General features: G+C 51.9%; 1 protein-coding gene across 1 annotated transcript in view; it reads left to right on the top strand.

Moving 5' to 3' along the window:
- The first annotated feature begins 12,984 nt into the window (after window positions 1–12,984).
- Window positions 12,985–18,293, top strand: part of CDON (cell adhesion associated, oncogene regulated) — a 54,905-nt gene continuing 49,596 nt past the window's right edge. Inside the window, exon 1 of the mRNA XM_079326784.1 lies at window positions 12,985–13,143. The gene's annotated coding sequence lies outside the window, so the exon portion shown is untranslated. The remainder of the gene's footprint in view (window positions 13,144–18,293) is intronic.

Here is an 18,293-nt window from a genome sequence, read left to right as displayed (position 1 = left end):
CCAGCCCCTGCCCCTGCCCCGGCTCCTGCCCCAGCCCTGGCTTCTGCCCCAGCCCCTGCCCCAGCCCCGGCTCCTGCCCCTGCCCCGCCCCAGCCCCTGCCCCTGCCCCAGCCCTGGCTTCTGCCCCAGCCCCTGCCCCAGCCCCGGCTCCTGCCCCTGCCCCGCCCCAGCCCCGGCTCCTGCCCCAGCCCCGGCTCCTGCCCCGGCTCCTGCCCCAGCCCCGGCTCCTGCCCCGGCTCCTGCCCCGGCTCCTGCCCCTGCCCTGCCCCAGCCCCGGCTCCTGCCCCTGCCCCAGCCCCATCCCCAGCCCATCCCCAGCCCATCCCCATCCCCAGCCCAGCCCCAGCCCCATCCCCAGCCCCAGCCCATCCCCAGCCCATCCCCAGCCCATCCCCAGCCCCATCCGCGGTGCTCCAGCAGCACACGGGGCTCTGCCGGCCCGCGGCACCCCGGCAGCATCCTGGGATGCACTTTGGGATGCGGGGTTCAGGGTTGGGATGGAGGATTTAGGATGCGGACGGAGGATTTAAGATGGGGGTGTTGCTTGTGGGACAGAGAATTTGAGATTCAAATGTGGGATGTAGGATTTGGGATGTAGACACGGGATGGAGGATTTAGGATGTAGATGCAGGATGCAGGACCAAGTATTTAGGATTTGGATGGGGGATGGAGTGTTTAGGATGTAGATATTGGTTGTGAGATATAGGATTTGGGATGTAGATGCAGGATGGAGGATTTAGGATGTAGATGCAGGATGCATATCAAGTATTTAGGGTTTAGATGGAGGATGGAGGGTTTGGGATGTAGATATTGGTTGTGGGACATAGGATTTGGGGTGTAGACACAGGATGGATGATTTAGGATGTAGATGTAGGATGCAGGATCAAGTATTTATGATTTGGATGGGGGATGGAGGGTTTAGGATGTAGATGTTGGTTGTGGGACAGAATTTGGCATGCAAAATGTAGGACATAGGATTTGGGATGTAGATGTAGGATGTGAAACAATTAAGCATGCAGATAAGGGACTTAGGATTTAGGCTGTGGATGCAGAATTTAGGATGTAGATTCAGGATGCAAGATTGAGTATTTAGGATTTAGATGGAGGATTTAAGATGTAGGTCTTGGTTGTGGGACAGAGAATTTGAGATTCAAATGTGGGACACAGGATTTGGGATGCAGACACAGGATGGAGGATTTAGGGTGTAGATGCAGGATGTGAAACAGAATTTATGATGCAGATATGGGACTTAGGATTTAGGCTGTGGATGCAGGATTTAGGACGTAGATTCAAGATGCAGGGTAGAGTATTTAGGATTTAGACAAGGGAAGCAGCAAAGGATTTGGGATGTACATTAGGTCATAGGATTTAGGACACAGGTGCAGGTTTCAGGATGCAGATATGGAACACAAGATTTAGGATGTAGATGTGGGACACAGGATTTGGGACATAGATACAAGATCTGGGACAGAGAACTTGGGATGCAGATATGGGAAATAGAATTTAGGATGAAGGTGCAAGACACAGGATGGAGGATCCAGGATGCAATTGTGGGATAGAAGATTTAGGATGTAGATATGGAATGGAGCATTTAGGAGATGTGGAGACTTCAGATATAGACACAGGATGGAGGATTTAGGACATAGATGCAGGATGGGAGATGGATGATTTAAGATTTAGATGGGGATACAGAATTTAGTATGTAAGTGCAAGATGCAGGACAGAGAATTTGGGATGCAAATGTGGGACATGGGATTCAAGATGTAGGATTTAAGATACAGGACTTAGAATGGAGATGTGAGATGTAGGATTTAGGATGGTGGATGGAGGATTCACACTGTAGGTACAGAATGCAGGATGGAGAACTTAGAATGCAGATGTGGGATTTAGGATATAAATGCAGGATAGAGGATTTAGGATGCAGGTGGGGAACATAAGATGCTGATGCAGGACAGGGAATGGAGAAGTCTGGGTGCTGGTCTGAAATGGAATATTTGGAATGTAAATAGAGTCATGGGATTTAGGCTTTAAACACAGGATGAAGGATTTAGGACGCAGGTGTAAGACATAAGATTCAGGACATGGATGCAGGATGGGGGATTGAGGATTTAGGATGTAGATGCAGAACACAGGATGGAGGATTCAGGATGCAGATGTGAGACAGGATTTGGGATGCAGATACAGGGTACCAGATGAAGGGCACAGAAGAAAGACTGTGGAAGAATTCAGAATGAGGCATGCAGAATTCAGGATGCAGACACAGGATTTAGGAAAAAAACCAGCAATTTAGGAAGCAGATAATTAAGGATGTAGACACAGCTTCCCAGATGCAGGAAGGAGGATTTAGGAGGCAGATGCAGTTTTCCAGACACAGAACATGTGACATTGATGCAAGAGAGGGGATGCAGGTGTGGGGTGCAGGACATGGGATATGGGATGTAGATACAGAATGTGGGGTACAGAAGTAGAGTTTAGAATGCAGAGGAGGGATATAGGACATGGAATGTAAGATACAGATGAAGGATGTACAGGGCGTGGGCTGCAGAAGAGGGTTTGGGATGCAGAGGTGGGATACAGGACACAGGAGATGGGATGTGGATGCAGGACATGGCATGCAGAAGTGGGATTTAGGGTGCAGATATGGGATGGAGGTGCAGGACATGGGGTGCTCCACAGCACAGCCCCAGCTCTGCACAGGGTTTTGCAGCAGCCCTGGAGATGGGGAGTGCGTGCAACGAGCTGGGAAATGCAGACTTCCAAGGAAAAATTATCACTCTCCAATCCCATACAGACATTCTGCAGCTTGTCCCCCATCTGGGAGGCAGATCCCAGCCTTTTGGCCACATCTGCCTGCCAGATGTGCCAGGGAGGGGAACAGAGCCCCTGTGGATGGGAAACCTCCCCAGTCCCCTGTGTGCAGGTCAGGTTGGGAATGCAGCTCTACCATATCACACCTGCTCTGGACAAACTCCTGGGTGGGAGCAGTGGGAAGGAAGGACTGGATGGGACCAACCCAGCCTCACAAATGATTTTCATTACAATTAAGTTTTTGTCCTGTGGCTGGAGGAGGTGGCAATGAGACACAGCCCAGTATGGCCCAGTAAGGATCCTGGGCTGAACTTACCCAGGGCTCTGGTGGGGTGGGGGGGTTCCTGGTGAGGCCAACTGGACCAGCAGGGATTGTTGGTGCCCTTGGGATCCAGACAGCAGGATGGGGATGGGGGAGATGGGATGGAGATGGGGGATGGAGATGGGGGATGCAAGAGTTGGGATGGAGATACAGGATGGGGTGGGAAGATGTGGATTGCAAATGCAGAGTTTGGGGTGTAGGCACAGGACAAGGGGTGCTGCAAGGTGTAGGAGGAGGGGCAGGATGCAGGTGCAGATGGAGGATGTGGAATGAAAGCTGCACTTGCAGGACATGGGGTGCTGCAGATGAAGGATTTGGGATGCAGGAGATAGCCACAGGATGCTGATCCAGGGGATGGGTGTGGGATGCAAAAGCAAGATGCAGGTGGAAAGTGCAGCTGTAGGATTGAATAAATGAAATACAGAATCCAGGGTGCAGGAGTGGGATGCAGGATTTAGATGCTGGATGTGGGGTACCAATGAAACTCCAGGATACTGATGCACCACTTCAAGCAGAGAAGAATGATGGAAGCATTTCCTATCTGATTTTTTGGGGCAAATGGGAGAATTCCCCAATAGCATCAGCTTTTCACCTTTTTTTTTTGAAATCCAACAGGATTGCAGAAGTGTTTTTATTTTCTGAACTGCCCCCCTCAACTCGGTGTCTCCAGGACAGAAACATTTATTTAGAGAAGAAAACCCTAAAGCTGGAGCTATTCCATCTGAAGACACCCAAATCCAGCATTTCCCTCATCTCTCCTTAGCATTTCCAACTGTGGAGGTGCCTGAGGGGCTGGATTTGCTGGATTTTTAACTCAGGAGATGTTTTAGCTCTTGCAAAAGCATTGCAGCAGCCTCGGGAATGCAGCCACATTAATAAAAGCAAAAATGCAGAGGAGTCTGTTAAGGAAACTCCTGCAAAAATCCCTTCCAGAAACATCGTGGGCAACATTAGCTCTTGGTTTGAGCTTTTTTTCCTGTTTTATTTCATTGGGAAAATGTGTTTTGGAGGTTATCACGTTCCCAGAGGATGGTGCAAGGTTGGATTTTGCAGCAGGTTTGGCCCCTGAAGCCTCCTGTCAGTATCAGGGAGGGGTTTTGTGGGGAAAAACCTGGAATTTACAGCTTCAAATTGGAATTTTCAGGTAAAAACCTACAACAATCACCCTGAATTGGAGGATTGGCGCAGGGGATGGAGCCTGGCTCTGGTGCCAGGGACACGGGTGAGGCCCCAGCAGTGCCTCTTGCCTGGCAGGCAGGAGAGGGAGAAAAATGCTTTAAAAAGGTAAAAAAAAAAAATAAAAAAAGCTCCAAAGCAGAAGGCTGAGGTCATTTTCTTGGCGAGGAAGTCGGCTCCTTCCAAATGCCTCCGGGTCGGGTTTAATATCAGCAGAGACATTCTTGGGCAGGGTGGGGAGAAAGTGCTGCTCTCACCATGGAGAGCAGAGCCCTCAAACCCCCAAATGCCCTAGAGAAAAACCCCCAAAACCTCCTAAAACCACCACAATCAGCTGTTCAACCCCCAGACTGCTTCTTTGGAACCTCTAGATGTGGAGTAAATGAGTATTGAGGTGGGAGAGATGTGAAACCAGCTCGTGGAGGAGGGGGGAATCCCCCCTGGGAGCAGAGAACTGCATCTTTCAAGTGACTTTTGAGCATCATTTGGCCACTGCTGGGATTTTTGGGATGTAGAGAGGAGGAAAGTGAGGGGGAAAGCAGGGGAAATGTCATTTTCCCACTGTCCTGGGGAGTCTGATCATCACTTCAATCCCTCCTTGGTTTAGCATCATCTTGGCAGGCTCAGCACCCAGCACCAGCTCCCTGGGGCAAAGGGACCTGCATGTGAGGAACATCCTGCTGGAAAACACATCCAAAGGAAGGGGAAAATTAAATGGATTTCATCTGCTCTGCTCTGCTCACAGGGCTGCCTGAGCAGCTCAGGGGCTGCCAGTGCCTTGGGAGAGCCCTCAGCCTCCTTGAGGAGCTGTTGTGGCTTTTCCAGGGATTTTACACATTAGGAGGGGGTGGTTTGACCATGTTTGTTTTCCTAAACCTCACCAAAAACCAAACCAGAGCTCAGAGGGAGGAGGAGGAGGAGGTGGGAGATGCAGGGAAATGTTATTAAAAAATAGGGAGAAAACAAAAAAAAAAACAGGAGCTGAAGTGGGGAAATGAGTTTGGGATTACAGTAGAGCAGGGATGCTGCACCTTGTTGGGGATGTGCATCCCACCAAAATCAAGATGAAAATAAAGCTCCCCAGGAGAACTGGGAGGATAAGGAGCCCCAGGAGGGCTCTGATCCCTCTGGGAGGGAGGCTGGGAGGCGATGCTCTGGCGTGGAAGGGGATTTTCCTCCCTGCTTTCACATTCCTCCCGTCAGCAGTATTTACAAGACAGCACCAGGAGAAATCCCAGGTCGGCTGGACCTCCCCCTGCTGGGACTGGCCCCGGTGCTGCATCCCACAGCTCTCTGATCCCTTTGCTTTGTGCCATCTACACCCCATAGCTGCAATCCCTCCTATGCCAAAGTGCTGCTCATGACATTCCAGAGCAGCCCCTCCCAACATTTTCCCCATTTACATTTGCCCTTTACCTCCCCTTCAGCCTTTTATAGGGCCAGGGCTGCTGGGTGCAGGGTTTGGGATGGACTCCATGGAGTGGCTCCATCTTCAGGGAGTCCTGTCCTGGAAAAAGGCCCTGGGAAGGGTTCAGAGTGCAGAGAGGTTTGCTGCATCCCATAAACATCCCTGGGCATTTGTTTGTGATGTTTATGGGATGCAGCACACAGGGATGCTGGAAATGCCATGAGATGTTTATGGGATGCTGGAAATGCCATGAGATGTTTATGGGATGCAGCACACAGGGATGCTGGTAATGCCCAGGGATGTTTATGGGATGCAGCACACAGGGATGCTGGCAGTGCCCAGGGATGTTTATGGGATGCAGCACACAGGGATGCTGGCAATGCCATGGGATGTTTATGGGATGCAGCAGCACACAGGGAAGCTGGTAATGCCCAGGGATGTTTATGGGATGCAGGGATGCTGGCAATGCCATGGGATGTTTATGGGATGCAGCAGCACACAGGGATGCTGGTAGTGCCCAGGGATGTTTATGGGATGCAGCACACAGGGATGCTGGCAGTGCCCAGGGATGTTTATGGGATGCAGCACACAGGGATGCTGGCAATGCCATGGGATGTTTATGGGATGCAGGGATGCTGGTAATGCCATGGGATGTTTATAGGATGCAGCACACAGAGATGCTGGCAGTGCCCAGGGATGTTTATGGGATGCAGCAGCACACAGGGATGCTGGCAGTGCCCAGGGATGTTTATGGGATGCAGCACACAGGGATGCTGGCAATGCCCAGGGATGTTTATGGGATGCAGGGATGCTGGCAGTGCCCAGGGATGTTTATGGGATGCAGCACACAGGGATGCTGGCAATGCCATGGGATGTTTATGGGATGCAAGGATGCTGGCAGTGCCCAGGGATGTTTATGGGATGCAGCACACAGGGATGCTGGCAATGCCATGAGATGTTTATGGGATGCAGCACACAGGGATGCTGGCAATGCCATGGGATGTTTATGGGATGCAAGGATGCTGGCAGTGCCCAGGGATGTTTATGGGATGCAGCACACAGGGATGCTGGCAATGCCATGGGATGTTTATGGGATGCAGGGATGCTGGCAGTGCCCAGGGATGTTTATGGGATGCAGCACACAGGGATGCTGGCAATGCCCATGACTATTTGTGGCACACTGGGATACTCCCAACACAGAGGGGATGCCTGAAGCCACTTTACAGGAACACCTGCAGCAGCTTTTCAGCCCTTCCGTGCCTCAGTTTCCCCTTGCTGGGAGGCAGGGCTGTTGGTTTCTCAGGCTCAGGGTGCTGTGGTATGGGCAGACCTGGCTGTGCTGGCTTCTCCTGGCTGTGGCTCCATGCTTGGCCAGCAGCCAGGGCAGCACTGGGGGCCTGCTGCTCACCAGATGTGATAAGGAAAGGTTTGGCCTGGGCTGGAAAAAAAGAGAGAAAAAGAAGAGGGACTAGGGGGAGAGGGAAAATTTAAAAAAAAAGCAAAAGCAAAGCAAATTCCTTGGCAAATCAAAGCAGAATGCTTGCACACGGCCTTGCATCCAGCCATCCGTCTTGATAAGGGGCTCTGGGGAGGAGGAGGAGGAGGAGGAGGAGGGGAAGGCACATTGACACTGGGAGCATGGCAGCAATCCTGCTTCATGGCAAAAAAGCTGTCAGACTTCCCACTGCCAGGGGAGGAGGGGCCCAGAGCCAACGTGCCTCAGTTTCCCCACTGCATGCATGCACTGAGGTGTGGCAAAGGGGCTAAAGCTGCCTTGGAGGGGTTAAACAGGGCGATTTTCTGCCCGGGTTTTATGCAAAACATATGTTTTCACCACTATTCCAGTTATCTGGGATATTTCCTGCGTGTTTGCTCCTATGGCAACCAGCCCAGCATGAAAGACCTATTTACTGGGCCCAGGGATAAGGAGCAGCCATATGGTGTCAATTTTGAAGGAGTTCCATCCCCTCCACCCTCTCCAGCTCTCCCTTCACTACGATCTTGGTCCCCTGAGAGGCATCCACCAGGAGACTGGTCCAGCTGTGGTTGGGAATGGGCACCATCAGCAAGGTGGGGTGGTGGGTTGGGTTTTGGGGAGCTCAGAGAAGGTGGTGATTGGCTGCAGCAGTGGCCTGATATCCTGTGGGATCCTTCAGGAGACAGGGATGGGGTGAAGGTACCTGCAGCACCCACCTGAGATCCTTCAGGATGGAGTGAAGGTACCTGCAGCACCACCTGAGATCCTTCAGGAGACAGGGATGGAGTGAAGGTACCTGCAGCACCCACCTGAGATCCTTCAGGAGACAGGGATGGAGTGAAGGTACCTGCAGCACCACCTGAGATCCTTCAGGAGACAGGGATGGGGTGAAGGTACCTGCAGCACCACCTGAGATCCTTCAGGATGGAGTGAAGGTACCTGCAGCACCTTCAGGAGACAGGGATGGAGACAAGAGCCACAACACTGATCTGGGATTCACCAGGAAGAGAAGGATGGAGACAACATCCCTGCAACTCTGACATCCATCCAGAGAGAAGGTTGAGGACAAGCTGCCTGAATTGTGAGCCCAAATCTGTCCAGGACACCAGGCTGGACACAGCCTCCAGCAAAGCTCACTGCAGCTTGGCCTGGGGCACAACCAAGGAGAGGTCACAGAACTTTTTATCACCCTCAGAACCCTCTGCAGGTGCTCCACGGAGTTAAATGACCAAAATATGGGAAAATGAAGCAAAACCACTCTCTAGTCTGCTGGGGGAGAAAAAAAAAAATAAAGTGAAAAAAGTATTTACTAATAATTTTAATTTTTCTTTTGTTGCCACTGGGTGTTTGCTGCAGGGGAAATGATAAAGCTGAGCAGGACCAGGCACGGCGTGGGACAGGGGATTTTGGGAATGATTCACTCCCAAAGCCTCCCGCAGAGGTATTTCTAATGAAAAAAAAAAAAAAAAAAAAAAAAAAAGCCAAAATAGATTAGTGGGGCTTTTTTATGAAAAAGAGGTTTTACAAAAGTGACCCTTCCCACAAACTTCACCAATTTTCTTTTTAATATGGAATAGAAAGCCTTTCAGCCAAACAAAACCTTTGCTGTGAAAATTTGTGTTTGGGTCAAAAAGCCACTTTTTTTTTTTTTTTTTTTTTTTTTTTTTGGGAAAATAAACCAACAAAACTCCCTGACCAATGCATGAAGTGTTGGGTTGGCAAAACTCACGGGGAGACACACTTCTTTAGAGACAACATCTCTCTTCCTCTTCTTTCTCTTCTCTTCTCTCTTCTCTTCTCTTCTCTTCTCTTCTCTTCTCTTCTCTTCTCTTCTCTTCTCTTCTCTTCTCTTCTCTTCTCTTCTCTTCTCTTCTCTTCTCTTCTCTTCTCTTCTCTTCTCTTCTCTTCTCTTCTCTTTTCTCTTCTCTCTTTCTCCAGTGCTCCTCATGTTTTAGTCCTTCTCCTCCTCTTCTTCTCCTCTCCTGTTGTCTCGTCTCTTTTGTCCTCACAATTTACATCTTGTCTCTTCTCATCTCCTCATCTTCATCTTTTCTTCCCAGGTGATGTGTGTTTCCATGTGTGCTTCATCCCAACACCCCTCCAGCCTTTGTGCCCTGTTCCTGATCCATCCCCTTGGGTTGGAAATCCTGAGATTCCCCACTCCCACACATTGCAGGGCACATTCAGCAGCTGAATCCACCTAATGCCACCCACACTGCCAAGGCTGGAGGGCACCAGGCTGGCACCTGCTGTCCCCTTCCCAAAAAGGGGAAACCACAAACCTTCCCTCAATGGAGATTGTTGGATGCCAAAGGACATTGGGGTGCTGGGCTGGCCCTGGGGAGAGACACAGGGTCTGGGACAAGGGACATGGGACAAGGCACCTGCTGGGATCTGAGCCAGGGTGATGGGACAAGGCCAAGGTGATGGGGACCAGGATGTGATTCACAGAATTCACAGAATTCACAGAATTCACAGAATTCACAGAATTACTAGGTTGGATGAGACCTTCAAGATCATGAAGTCCAACCCATGCCCTAAGATCTCAACTAGACCAAGGCACCCAGTGCCACATCCAGTCTGTTTTTAAACTCGTCCAGGGATGGTGACTCCCCCACCTCCCAGGGCAGAGCATCCCAGTATGATGACAGGGACAGGGACAGATGATGGGGACTGGGATGAGGGATCTGATGGGGGCAGGGGTGAGATGATGGCACCTGGACATGGTACTTGCTGGGGGCAGGAGGATGGGAACTGGGAGGAGATGCCTGCCAGGGCCAGGATGATGAGAACCAGGACAAGGAAGCTGCTGTGGATGTGAGGTGGGAACAGGGAGGAGGTGCAAGGGGACCACAACACGGAGCCCAGCATGGGGCGACAGTGACCAGCCCATGGCGATGGCGAGCATCTCCCCGGCTCAGCCCCTCCGCCCTGAGCTCCGCACCCAAACCCATCAGCGGAGGGGAGCTCGGGGGTCTCCGCTGGGCTCCCGCGGGGCCGGAGCGCCGCGGGCCGGAGCCGGGGAGCTGCGGGCTCCGTGCCGGGGCCTCACTCCCACGAGCGGATGAAAGGCTCCCTGTCCGAGCGGCATTAGACGCGCTGCGAAGGCTCATTCCCGATCGGTCACGCTCCGAGGCGCAGCTGCAAAACCCCCTCCGGGAGCCCGGGATGCTCCGGGGGCTTTGTTCGGAGCGGCCCCGCTTCCCGGGGAACCGTGACAAGACGATGGGATTACGGAGCGGGAGAAATAAAATAAAATAAAACCCAGCCTCGCTGGGACCACGCTGGCTGGGCGGAAAAACAAAGGGGAGCCTCAAATTCCTTCGTGCTCCTGCCAGGAGTGATGGCCCCACCTGGGCGGGGGGAAGGGGCGCGGAGAGGGCTTGAGGGTCCCCAAGGAGGGAGGGTGGCTTTTTGGAGGTGTCCCCTCCATTTCTACTCCCAAATCCCAGCAAGGAAAAGGAGGAAAAACTTGCAGGGAAGTAAACCTTAAGAGGAGGGGAAACCTTGCATGGAGGAAAAATTTGTGAGGGAGGAAAACTTGCAAGGAGGCAAAGCCTTGAAAAGAAGGAAACCTCCTTGCAAGCAGGAAAACTTTACATGGAGGAGAAGCTTTGATTGGGGGAAATATGGCAAAGAAGGAAAATCTCGCAAGGAAATAAAGCCTTGCAACGAGGAAACCCTTAGGCAAAGAAGGAGATCTTGCAAGGAAGAAAATACTTGAAGGAGGAAAACATTTCAAGGAAGGAAAAACTTTTAATGGAGGAAAATTTTACAAGAAGAAAAAACTTGCAAGAATGAAATCTCGCAAGAAGCAAAACCTTGAAGGAGAAAATCCCTCCAAGGAAGGAAACCTCGCAGGTTTGGAAGAAGTTCTGCACCTTCCTCCTGGGAGCAGCCCGATCCCTCCTGGCACAGGGCCCGGCACGGTCTGGCTGAAGTTAATTGGGTTAGTGAGCGGCTAAAGGGCGTAGCTTGTCCGGGCGCCTGCTCCCTAATGAGCATCTCATTTGAATCTATGCAAAATAGCAGGGAGCATGGAGACATGCTAATTAAAGTGATTGCTGTTCGCTAATTAAGCAGCAATTCTCCTGCCCAAGAGGGTATTCTCATGCAAATGTGCTAGAAGAGGGGAAAACATCGCCCCAAAAATTGTACAGGCAGAAATCGCAATTTGGCACCACCCCTGCTCTGCAAAACACCTTCATTATGATCCTCGTTTTGAGCATTTTTATCAAAAAAACCCAGACTTGGCCGTCTCTTCTGTGCCGAGAACAATCCTGAAACTCTGATCTTTTCCAGTGGCTGCCATAAATCAAGTAATTTAACTCCTCAGCTGTGCCAACCCCGATTTTGTTTTATTTTGGGGCGTTTTCTTCAGATTATGGGGTTTTTAATCTGATGAGGGTTTTCCTACTCTTCATTTTCTTTCTCTTTTTTTTCCCCTTCTCACACTTGTGGAAATAATGACATCCTACAGAAAACCTCCTGAGGGATAAAATTAGGACTGGTAAACACAGGGTAGTGCAGCATTTTGGTCTCACAAGTTTGTCAGAAAACCGTTAGATTTTATTTCAAGTCTAGTTTTTTAGGAGCACTTTAAACTTATTTTTTTCTCTATGTTTTAAACATAGCAATTGTGTTTCTTTGCAGTTTGCTCCATGTGGTGCTGGAGCCTTTGTAGGTGAAATTCTCCTTGGGATAAATCCCTTTTCAGCTACCACTTGTGGATGCGATCAAAATGTAGGAAATTGCCAAAAGCCAAGGCATATTGGGCATATTTCGGGTGTATTTGGGTTCTTTTGGAGGGGGCCAATGGTTTGGGCACAGTATGAGCCCTTGCTAAAGACCCTAATCGCTATTTTTAGCCCGAGTAAGGGTTCTTGGTGGCGTCATCTGGAGCAAGATGATGCATGGAGCATGTGTGGCGTGTGGGGGCATTTCCAAACCCTTTGGAAAAAGCGAGAGCCACTCCCTCACTCCAGCGACACTGAACACACAACAGAGAGTCGGAACCGCGGGGTCTCGGTGGAAACGAGCGGGGCGGGCCCGGGATGAGCTCTGCGCAGGGGAGGCCACACAGGTGACCCGCGGTGCGCAGTTCGGTGGGGCACGGGGTGCCCGGCGCTGCGGGTGACTGTCGCACGGGTGAGGTCGCACGGGTGCGCAGGTGTGCGGCTGCACAACGCCGGGGATGCAGGAGCACACGGACACGGGGGCACCGCGGCGGGATGGGTGCCCGCTCCCTGCCTTCCCAGTGCCGTGGGTGCACCTGCTGCTCGGGGCGCGGGTCCCGGCTCACACAGGTGCCCGGTACCGGTGGTTCGGGTGCGCCGTCCCGCGGCTCCCGGCTCACAGAGATGCCCGGTCCCGCGGGTCCCGGCTCACACGTGTGCCCGGTCCCGGCGGTTCGGGGTCGCGGTCCCGCGGGTCCCGGCTCACACGTGTGCCCGGTCCCGGCGGTTCGGGGTCGCGGTCCCTCGGGTCCCGGCTCACACGTGTGCCCGGTCCCGGCGGTTCGAGGCCGCGCTCTGCCCGGCAGCGCACGGACCCCTCGCGCACGTGCATCCCCTCCACCCCTCCCGCTCCCTTAAAGGGCCCGCAGCGCCCCGCCCGCCGCCCGCTCGGGCCGCGCTCACCGCCGCCCGCTCCCTCCCCTCTTCGGGCTGTGGGTCCGCCCGCGGGGCAGCCGCGCTCCCCCCGCCGGCCGGCGTTGGTTCGCTCCGCGGGGCGGGGCGGGGCGGCGGCGCCTCCCCCGACACGGGGCGCCGGTGGGAGCGGGGCGGGGAGCGCAGCGCTGGGGGGGAGATAAGCGGCGCCGAACGGCCGGGCGGCGCTGGATGGAGGCTCCCGCCCGCCGGGACGCCCGCCCCAGCCTGGAATGTCCTGGCGAGCCGCCGCCGAGCGGCACCGGGACCAGGACCGGGACCAGGGAGGGGGCGCGGCGCAGAGGTAACGCGCGCGCGCTTCCCGCCGTTCGGCGCTGAGGGGGGCGCGGGCGGGCGCGCGCCGGGGGGGGCGCGAGCGCGGCCCCTCCGTGAGGGGCGAGCGCGGGGCGCGCGCAGGTGGCCGCCGCTGTCACCGCGCCGCGCTCGGGGCGCGGGGCTGAGCCGGTGCACGGCGCTCCCGGCAGCGGGACGAGCCCTCCGAGCCCTGCCCGCCTCTGATTTATGGTCTCGTTTCGCAGGGAACGCGCCTCCACTCCGCTCTATTTGTCATTTAAACGCTGCTCTGCTTGAAGGAGGTGCCGGAGGCGATGGGTTTGGGGTCGCGTCCAGCCTCTTAACCGCCTTAAAATGGTTAATCTCGATGTTTTTAACCTGTAAGGTCACTTTTCTCTGCAATTAGAGCGGTGGAAAGTCAGTCCCTAAGGCAGGAGGTGGTGTGTGATGCCTGAGGTCTCTGGCTGTAAAGCATCCTGACATCTTATCTCTGTTGTTATTATTTTTATTGCATTAAGCTGCCTACCTTCTTAAAGCCACGCGATTCTTGAATTTTAAATTACTTTCCCTTGCTTTGTCTGTCTCTTTGCCAAAAACAAATATAAATTATATAGTTCCTGACTCCTAATGGAGGAACTTTCCAGTCGTCTATCCCATACTTCCAACACCGATGTTTTTTAAACCATAAGCGATGTGTTTTTCAGCCGTGACACACCGTCGGGCAGAAAACACACAATGTTTATTTTGCTCCCGCCTCGCAACTGTGTAAAGGGTTGGTGAAAGGGTAAATGTGATAGCTTTATGTAGCTTTTTCTTTTTAATTATTATTTTACTGCTTTCTCGCTGCCTCTGGGAAGGAGTAGTCGCGCCGAGCCTGCGGCTGTAAAGCTGTCAGCTCTGAAGGGCTGTTTACTCAGTGAGTTGTATCTTTCACACATTCACCAGAAATACAATTTACCAACCCAAACAGCGGCCGCGGTCACCGAGGTTACCGGCAGCGCGGAAACTTTGGCTCTTTTGGGGGTTTTATCCTTCGTGGCCCGGCGTGTTCTTTGAACAAAGCAGGTAATCCTGGGATGCTGTGTGGAGCCCCTTTGCTTCTCTCCTCATCTCATCGGGTGTTTTGACAGTTGCGATTTATGGCATGTACGTAGCTGCTTTAAGGAGAAAAAGTGCTTTTGTGGTAATGGTTACTGCGGGCAATGGCCAGCTCCTTCCATATTCCAAAAATTCGTAGTGAATGTTTCCCAGCACATTTCTGTTGAACTTGACATTATTTGCCTTAATTATAACCAGCGTGCTTTTGTTCCACCAAATTAAAATAGGTGTTGAGAGCATGAGTCAAACACATTGAAACCAACCCCTGCTTTTTCAAAGCCTGTCATGTGGGGAGGACTTGGTAATGGAGTGATTAAAAAGAAATAAATATTTTTGACCTGCATTCTGTTTTCCATAAGAAGAGGGATGCTTCTGACTGGCTTGGTCCGTATCCCAGAAAATCCTCATTTTCTGGAGAGAATCATGAGTCTCTCTTATGGGGAGACTCATGATTGTTGCCCAAAGCTGTTGCAAGCTGTGCTCACATAGAAGGTGGGATCCACTGAGTTACCTACCATGTTGAAAGGGGTTTTTTTCTCTCCTCAAGGGGTAGGAAGTGGGACGGGAACTGCTGCGGTGTGGAGGGATTAGTAACTCAGCCGAGGATGAGCGCGGTGGCTTTGTCGCCTGGATTAATGTGATTTACACCCTTAAGCTGCTCCGAGCACTCGTAAACTGCCGTGCCCGTGTGTGCAAGGTGAAGTGTGGGCGGGCAAGCTCGGCTACACCGCGGGAAGTAGCTTGAGGGGTTGGTTTTTGCCATCCTTCGTGCTGTCTTGGTGATTTTTCATCCTTTTTTCTCTGGTGGGTCACCAGCTCTGTGTTTACCACCAAACCCCGGGGATAGTGGCAGTGGGGTTTGGGGTGCCCCCCCCTCCATGGATCACTGCTGCTGCTGTGGTGCTAAAATGTTTCAGTTTTACCCCAAACCTGAGGAGGGGGGAATAAAAAACCCTTGCAAGGAGAGGCCTGACTGTGCAGGGCAAGTCCCACCAGTGCTTTCATTATCTCAAGGTGTGCTGTAAGCCCATAAATGAGGCTCCTGCTTACTTTGGCTTGCTGGTGTGCCAGAGGAATAAGGCAGCTGTGCTCCGACTTCAGGTGATGTCACTTGAGGATTTTAACTGTCAGAGCTTAAAAATACCCTGGCTTGTTTAAAGACTGCTTCTGCAGATGTGGAAATGGGGAAGCAAAGCAGTGGATTGTGAGTGCACAGCCACGTCAGGGTTCAGCATCTCATAAATCCCCCTCTGCCTGTCCCACAGCAGACCTGCTCTGCCTAACGAGGCCTCGGGTGTACCATGACCAGGGCATTAATTGCTGGGTGCTCAAGATGAGGCACTGCATGAACTGCAAGACCAGCAAAGTCTCAGTGCCAAAAAGCTAAGTGGGAAGCATGTGATGGTTAAATGATTTTGGGAATAAAGCTGTTCTCTGATGTGATGGTGCAGTCAGCAGCACCTTCTCCCATATGGTTGTTGGTGTGACTGGGTGTGTACAGGAGCAGCTGCTGTGATTTCAGGTTGTTTGCAGGGCTGGGTGTGAGGAGCTGTGGGTCAGGGGCTGATCTCTGAGTGTTTGTATGTACACATAGAATGAGCTATATTGAAAAGGTTCCCTGCAGATCATGTGAGCTGTTTAGAGTTCTGTGTGTAAAAAGGCATTGAACTTCATCTGCATTTCCCATGTCACCCACCATACCCACTCTTCACACCTCCTCCAAGAGCTTCTTTGCCTCCTCTCTTTCTGCCAGGCCTTTTAGCATGTGGTGACAAAACTCCTGCTTTGCATCTTCCTTGTTCCCATGTCCACAGATGTGACTCTTGAGAGCTTTCATTGCAGTGCTGAGGTCTTGGCACCCAGTCTACACAAAATGACATTGAAATTTGTCTCCTGCCTTGCTTATGAGCTGCTGACTAGTGAGTGGTTCCCTTGAGTCCTGCCCCATCCTCCTCACTGCAGTGGTTTGCTGTTAGTTCTCTGGTTATTGGTGTTTCAGTGGGCTGGGGACCTTCAGAGCCAGTTGCTATCTGAGACTGAGCTAAAAACCTTGTTTCAAGTGGAACTGGTCAAATTTCCTCCTTAAATGGGAATTTGCAGCTTGCCTTGCAATCCTGACTCTTAAAGCTGGTACGTGGGCACCAAACTGAATTCTCTGTCCACTATTTTTGGTTTTTTGACCTGTTTTGTTGTTTGGGCTGACACTTGGTCAGTTCTCCAGGTGTTTTCCCTTTCCTACTAACTTTCTGCTCTCCTGGAGGCTGCCCTGAGCAAACCCTGCTATTGTTTGTCCCCTTATCCTGCATCATTTGCTCTGGGATGGTGTTTGTCTTTGACAAAGTCAGCAAAAACCTCTTTGCTGTATTACTTTGGCTGGTGGGAGGTCTCCAACTATGCTGGCCCAAGAATTCCTTGACTAGATAGTTTCCTTTGTGTGTGTATGTACATATGTTCACTTTTTTTCAGTTGGGTGTTCTTCCAGTAATTTCCTTGGTAGATGGCTCAGTACAGCTTCCAGGACTGTGTGTCTCAGAATTTTCCACTAAACCTTCCCCAGCTCATTTCTCCCTTTCTGGTGGGGATGAAGATTCTCCAGTGGCAACGTTTACTTTAGGGGAAATGCTTGTTCAGCCCAGTAAGGAATTGAGCCTTGTACATCCAGACCACCTGCCATTTCCATTAAGCCCATACTCATTCTTTCTGTGTGAGAAATATCTGCTGTCTTTCAACAGGAGGGAAAACAATCATGTAAGGTGGGTTGTTTTCCTGTTTTCCATACCTATGAGATGTCTTGGAGCTCTTCTAGCCAGGTGGGACTATTTTTTTTTCCTTTTTTCCCCCTCCCCAGCTCCTTGGGTGCAGTTTCACATTACAGCTCCATCTGAGGACTGGCTGCTGCAGGAGGTGGCAGGTACATTCCTGCCTCTTCCCTGCTGAGGGAATCCAGCACTGGAGCAGCCGCAGGGGAGTGACTCCAGCTAACCCCTCAGAAAAAAAAAAAAAAGTACCCAAGGCCCAAACTTTCCTAGATCTTGCCCTGCAGTTAGAGTTGCTAAATCTTCCACTTGGATGACTGGGGAGGCCCTGGGGGGCTGGTGGGGGGGATGGCCCCTTTTGGCAGCACTGAATTCTAAATTGGCTTTGCTGTCTCCTGATCCTCTGTGCTCACTCTGCTGCTGAGCCAAGGGTGGGTTCCTTGCAGGGAAGGAGGGGTTCTGGCCAGCTCACTGCATCTCCTGCCTCTGGAAATGCCCAGTTGAATGTCCAGCTCACAGAAACAGCATGGGAAAAGGATAAAATAATTCCCCAAAGCTCTGAGTGATCAGGACCAGCTTGGCTGGGATATTGCCATCAGCTTGGCAGCAGGAGGGAGCTGGGGTGGGGGAGCTGAGTGTGCCAGGGAAGGAGAAGGAGACCATCCCTTTGGCAGTGGCTGAGCTGAGAGGTGAAACCACACCTTTGGCCTCACCTGTCTCTCTGATCACGTCTTTGATTTATTCCCTGGCTTCTGCTGTTTAATTTTCCCGCAGACTCCAACCCTTGAATCTGATAATGAACCAAGTGGTTGAGTCTTATTTGTTTAATGCAAAGAGGAGTTTAATGCTTCCTATCTCACAGTGTATGGAGGCTCTGCCTCACAGCCTGTGGTTTTCTTTCCAGTGAACCTATAAAATGCCAGGATAAGGACTAAAATGCTTGAGTCATGAGCAGCTTGTCATTGAAACAGTCCTGGCAAAGAGGCTGAGCACCACAGATTTACATTTTTTGGAGGGGTTTGAGGGTGTTTTATCTCTGCAAGGGTATCTGAGGCTTGTGTTGCCTGTGAAGTATTCCCTGCCAGCTCACCTTCTGTGTGCTGATGAGCCCTGGGCATCGTGAGCTGCCAGCTCCAGCCAGAGGGGAGCTGTGGGGAGCTTTTCAGCCCTTCTTAATCTTAGGTGAAGGACAGACAGATCCTGAATGTCTCTGTAGTTGCTCTGTGGCATCTGCTGAAGCACCAAAGTACAGATGTGCTGAGGATCTCCAACCTGCTGGAGCTGCTGTTATATTCTGTGTAGACAC

This window comes from Erithacus rubecula, assembly GCF_903797595.1.
Source record: "Erithacus rubecula genome assembly, chromosome: 25".
In the NCBI taxonomy this organism is placed as follows: domain Eukaryota; kingdom Metazoa; phylum Chordata; class Aves; order Passeriformes; family Muscicapidae; genus Erithacus; species Erithacus rubecula.
This window is presented reverse-complemented; position numbering and strand designations above follow the sequence as displayed.